The sequence below is a fragment of the Gracilinanus agilis genome, chromosome 4 (assembly GCF_016433145.1).
Source record: "Gracilinanus agilis isolate LMUSP501 chromosome 4, AgileGrace, whole genome shotgun sequence".
In the NCBI taxonomy this organism is placed as follows: domain Eukaryota; kingdom Metazoa; phylum Chordata; class Mammalia; order Didelphimorphia; family Didelphidae; genus Gracilinanus; species Gracilinanus agilis.
The window spans coordinates 126,078,716-126,084,741 of NC_058133.1; the positions used below are offsets into that span (position 1 = coordinate 126,078,716).

The 6,026-nt window shown below is 39.5% G+C and overlaps 1 protein-coding gene across 1 annotated transcript in view; it reads left to right on the top strand.

Moving 5' to 3' along the window:
- TGFB2 (transforming growth factor beta 2) overlaps window positions 1–6,026 on the top strand; it is a 104,528-nt gene that overhangs the window by 63,888 nt on the left and 34,614 nt on the right. The gene's annotated exons all lie outside the window — the stretch shown is intronic.

Consider the following 6,026-nt stretch of genomic DNA (forward strand, 5'->3'; position numbering starts at 1 on the left):
CTCTCTCTCTCTCTCTCTCTCTCTCTCTCTCTCTCTCTCTCTCTCTCTCTCTCTCTCTCTGGAGTAAGGAAAATCTGAATTTAAATCTGACCTTAGACACTTACTAGCTGTGTGACTCTGAGCAAGTCATTTAACTTCTCTGGTCTCAGTTTTCTCATCTATAAATAGGAGCAATAACAAAACCTACCTTTCAGATTTGTTTGGAAGATCATATGAGATAAATATTTCTAACGTGTTGTATAAACTTCAAAGTACTATTTAAATGCTATTGTTATTATTATCTTCCTATTATTTGTCAATCATGTTAGAAAAATAGGATCATAGATTTATTTAAATTTGGAACAGATCTCATTAGAAGTCATCTAGTCCAATCCCTTCATTTTTTTAAATGAGGGATTAAGACCCAAAGAAATGAGGTGTTTTGCCAAAGAACATATAAATATCAAGTAGCAGAGTCAGAATATGAACCCAGATCCCCTCCCTCCACGAATCACCCTTCTAGTTCTTCAAAAAGTATAGGTTTACCTTACTACTTACTGTAAAATTAACTCCAGTGAGTTCTCTTCTTTGTCATATTCTTCAATTCACCAACTCCTTAAAATGCTTTTAACTCATTGGAATCTTTTCTTTCTAACTACCTTGGATTATTTCTTCCATCCTACCTAAGAATATTTGCTCTTTGCTAATGAGATAGAGATGGATAGAACATTGGACTTAATGCTAGGAAAAAAGTGGACTCATATCTGTATTAGTCTATCTCCTAGTCTAAATCTATAAAACTATCTTTATTTTCAACTCCTTTAGTAAGGAACATATTATACATTTATAATGTATTTATTTTATGATGCCTCAAGTAGGAAAATGAATATAGCACATTGAATCACCCTTGTAGGAAAATTTTGTACTCTGATCTCTATCTCTCATCCCTCGCATCCCACAGATGGATCTTCTTGGTATAACTTGGTCTCTTGAATTGTTGCCAAAATTTCCCTTGCAACAGTACCCTGGCTTTATCCTCTCCAATCAGCAATAGTAACTTGATTTCTTCTTTTCTGCAGCTGAATCATCAATCATTAGCTTCTCCAAAGCAGATAGTAACTGTATATTGAACAAGTACTATATCAGCTATATAAAGTGTTGTGGAAAGAAGTCTAAGATATTTAGCCTGGGCACGACCTACACATGCACACTTGAAATGAGGAATAAATGAGACTGTATACAGTAAACTGCAGGATTTTATGTTGTGGAGTCTAAGATACTCTATATAATGTCAGGAGTGGCTTGATTATTCATAAGTACAGTTGCTCAGCTGCTGAACAATCATATCTTGCCTATCAGTATGAACTAGTTCCAAAAAGCACAATATTATGTGAACACAATAGGAGTGTTGGCAAGAAAGGGAATGAGGAATCAATTTGTGGAAGGAAGTAGTGGTATATTATTATTATTATTTTAAAAACCTTTACCTTCCATCTTAGATCAATACTATGCATTGGTTCCAAGGCAGAAGGGCAAGTAAGTGACATGCCCAGGATCACACAACTAGAATGTGTCCAAGGGCAGATTTGAACCCAGGATCCCCAGTCTTTAGGCCTGGTTCTTAATCCATTGAGCCACTTAGCTGCCCCCTATTATTTTTTTAAACATTTATTAATATTTATTTTTTAGAAAAGTTAACATGGTTACATAATTCATGCTCTTACTTTCCCCTTCACCACCCCCCCCCCAGCTCCCCTCCCCATGGCCGATACGCATTTCCACTGGTTTTAACATGCGTCATTGATCAAGACCTATTTCCAAATTGTTGATAGTTGCATTGGTGTGGTAGTTTCGAGTCTACACCCCCAATTATGTCTGCCTCAACCCCTATTATTTTTAATGTAATAGAAAACAACATTAGTTGAGGCATTGTGATGCAGGGCCTGCAATTATTCTGGTAAACTATCAACTGCTTGAGTTCAGGGGTAATGTCTTATCAACTTATATAGTGCTCTGTATGTAGGTGGTACTTAGTAATTACTGATTTCCTTGAATTCCCTCTATTATTACCATTAAGTTCCCACCTCTGTTTCTTTGTCTTGTTTCCCAAAACCTGAATCAGAAAATCAGGGTTAGAGTAATGAAGAATTATTGGAATTTTTATGCCACCCAACACATGTCACACCAGTTGCATTCTTGAACACTGTCCATGGGCTAGCTACTGTTTTGTATCTAGGAAGGGAATATGGGAGATTAGAGGCTATTAGGGGTTTACTGTCAGGAAAAGGAGCACAATTTAGAACTGGAAGATACACTTAAAAGGATTGAGAGAATATTTGTTTGCCTGGGGTGAGGAGATGAGTACCAAAGTAAGTTTGGGTACCAGCAAAGGTCAAGGCCAAGGACCTGACATGTGATCAGAAAGAACCTGAGCTTATAGCTGCAGGGAACAATATAGAGAGCTCTCATTCCAGAAGGGGAAAAAATAGTTCTTGGAGAAAGGCAGAGGAAAAATCTCCATCCCTCCAAGGCTTACTGGGTGGATGAGTGATGTAGAAGTCATTAAATCCCTACCCTGCCCATCTGGGCCCCTGAGCAGGGGGAGTGTGCCTCAAAAGTCCCAGCAGTGTTCTGACAGGCCTGTTTTGGTCCTCCCGCACTATGCATCCAGAAAGCTTTCCAGAGGGTTAGGGCAGGGTCAAAGAAGTGGGCCAAAAGCAATTAGCAGAGAGAATTTAAAAAAAAATTTTTATCAAACACAGAGACATCAGACAGGTTGATCAAGTTCCTCAGATAGGCAGGGGGCTTCTGACCCTCTAGCAAATGACAGCAGGGGAAAACAGCATCTAAAATGTTGAAAGCGGTGGACATTCATTCAGTCAACAATATTTATTGAGTCTCCACTGTGCACTGAGCCCCGAACTGGGCTGGGGTGGGGTGGGGTGTGTGTGTGTGGGGGAGGCTGGCTGTTGTCTCAGCATGTGCATCCCACCACTGCCACAGGACTCTGCTGGCCTCTGGCAGGGCTGCCCAGCAGGCTTTCCACCTTATGTATAAACTGCTTCTCCTCATAAAAAAGGAGGGGGGTGGGTAGAAGAAATCTTGGTTTGTGTTATCAGGGAGTTGAAATATAAACAAGGCTAAATGGTTATAATAACCAGAGGGGGAGAGGGCCCTTTGCCAGTGTATAGAGAACATAACAACTGCACTTAATAACAATCAAGCTACTCCTGTAAATATTTGCATATAAGGGCTTCAAAAGCTCCAAAGCCCAAGACAGGCCATTTGGGTGATTTGCTTAGAGAGAGGTGGGGGAAAATTGACCTGCTGGTTGGAGGCAGCCATAATAAGAGAGAGTGTGGGCAGAAGACCAGAAAGGAAAAGAAAAACCCTCTAAAGTTTAATAAACACAAAAGAGAATAAAAATAAATCTGCCGAGCTTTTATTTACAAACCTTGATGGAAGGAGAAGATAGAAGCTTATGGTGTGTAGGGTAGGGATAGGCGTGGGGGAAGGGTTGGATTTGTCCATGTGTGCCACGGGCCAGTGAGGTTCCATTGAGACCAGGGCCTGGGGGTGGGGGGTGGGAGTGGGGGTGGGGGGAATAAAAGACAAGACTTGTTTACTTTTCCTGACAACAGGAAACATATTAAATTAGTTCCACTCCTTAAAGATGCTCTTTCAAAGAATGCTCGCAGCTTCTGCTGTCTAATAGTGAGAGGCCCCACACGGCACCATAAATGCAGCTTGTCCTTTGTGCGACAGTTTCTCAAACAAACTTTCGTGTATATGATATGCCACATATGTTCCCCTGCCCTGCCTCTGGCTCCCTGCCTGTACTCACGGCTCCCTGGCCTCGAGCTGGCACGGCTGGGATGTAGGCAGTTACAGAATGTGCGGGATAGGAGGCAGGGTCGAGAGTAACCACTGCCATCTAGTCCCCTGGATCCAGGTACCGCAAGGGGGAGAAGCCTTTTTAGTAATAATAGCAAGCCGTTCTAGAATGTCTCCTCTGCAACACATAGCTATATGGCCCTGCATTAGTTGCCTAATTTCTTTGAGCCACAGTTACCTCATCTATAAAATGGGAATGATTAAAGCATCAAATGAAATGATGTCTGCAAAATATAAACTAAGCTAGAAATACCAACTCTTATGCATAATAATATATAACCCGGGACTCCCAGATATGAGGTGATATAACAACAAACAATAATAGTGCCTTTCCTTTATATGGTACTTTCATTTACAAATATCTCATTTGAACCTGAAAATAACTCTGTGAAGTAGGTGTTCTTTATTATTTCCATTTTATAGACAAGGAAACTATAGTGCTTCTGAGATTGAACACCTTGATATCTTCTAGACATGCTCCCTTTTACCATAAGATCAGCTTCTGTTTTCCTTATGAAATGTACCTAGTTCCTTTTACTTCTTTATTTACTTAACATAGAATTTATATGGGCAGCTTGGTGGTTCCATAAATAAAGGTCTCAGCCTCCCATCAGGAAGATCTGAATTCAGATCCTGGCTTGGACACTGTGTGACACTGGACAAGTCGCAAGACCTCAGGTTAAGGACTCTTGCTCTGAAGACTGCTAATTGTCCATACATTTGAAGACAGAGGTGTGAGACAGAAAGGGTCAGAGAGGTAGATAGTGTGGGGTAGTAGCCTAAGTAGCAGAATGTAGATCTTTGACTAGACGATGAAGTGATTCCTCTGGACACTGGCCAGATTATCAGTGTTTCTAAAATATAGACAAAAGTAAAAATAATGCTCCAGATGGGGGATCTGACAAAGAAAGAAAGAGTCTGTCTCATCCAAAGACCTGGATGACACCTAAAATGTAACCTAAAATTGAGTCCAAATGAATATATTGCAAATTGCATACAAATGCTTTTTTATTGTTTAGAAGTTTCAGTCATATCTGACTCTTCATGACTCCATTTGATGTTTTTTTTGATGGAGACACTGGAATGGTTTGCCATTTTCTTCTCCAACTCATTTTACAGATAAGGAACTGAGGCAAACAGGGTTAAGCAACTTGCTTAGGGTCAAACAGTGTATGAGGCAGGATTTAAATTCAGATCTTTCAGACTGGAGGCCAGGGTGTCTATTTTTGGCATCACCTAGCTGCCCATATAAATGCTCAGTAGATGTCAAATAAGGAAATAAAAGGAGCTAGGTAGATTTCATAGGGAAAACAGAAAACTGATGTTATAGTAAGGAGGAGCATGTCTCAGAAGATAGCAAGGAATATCACCTTTGAAATTATAGGTGTGAGATAGAAAGGGTAAGAGAAGTAGATAGTGTGGAGTAGCAGATGGAGAGCTGACCTAGGAGTCACAGAGACTAGAATTTACGTACCAGCATGGACACATCCTGGTTGTATTACTTTAGGCAAATCATTTAACATCTTATTATTCTAGTCAACTTTCTAATGCCGAGATTCTTAATCTTACAACCCCCTTTTCAGAATATTGTTTTTAAATGCATGACATAAAATCCATAGAATTACAAAGAGAACAGGTTCTCTTAAAATACATTTACCAAAATACTTAAAAAAAATTATGTTCATGGACCTCAGGTTAAGAACTCTTGCTCTAAAGACTATTAATTGTAAGTATTTGCTAATTTGCATTGGTAGAGGGAGTTTCTTAGCCTGAGATCTCCTTACATGTATAAATAAGAGATCAAGATAAAAAAAATAAATAAAATCTTGGGGTAGTTAACTTCATGTTGTAAGGAGTAGCCAGTCAAAAAGGGAAGACTATAGTCTTGGTCATTTTGTGTCCTTTCTGAACAGTTTTTCTAAAGAAGATATAAAACCTGAACTTCATACTGTGAGCACTCAATTTTCCTCAATTAAAATTTTCCTTAATTAAAATTCATATTGGCTAAGATCTGACAGGATAAAAAATAAGATTGGCTCTTGGTTCAATGTGCATACTATGTGCGGAGACTATTTAAATCTCTTAAACTCTATCCTAACTTGTAATGTGTGTGTGTGTGTGTGTGTGTGTGTGTGTGTGTGTGTGTGTGTGTG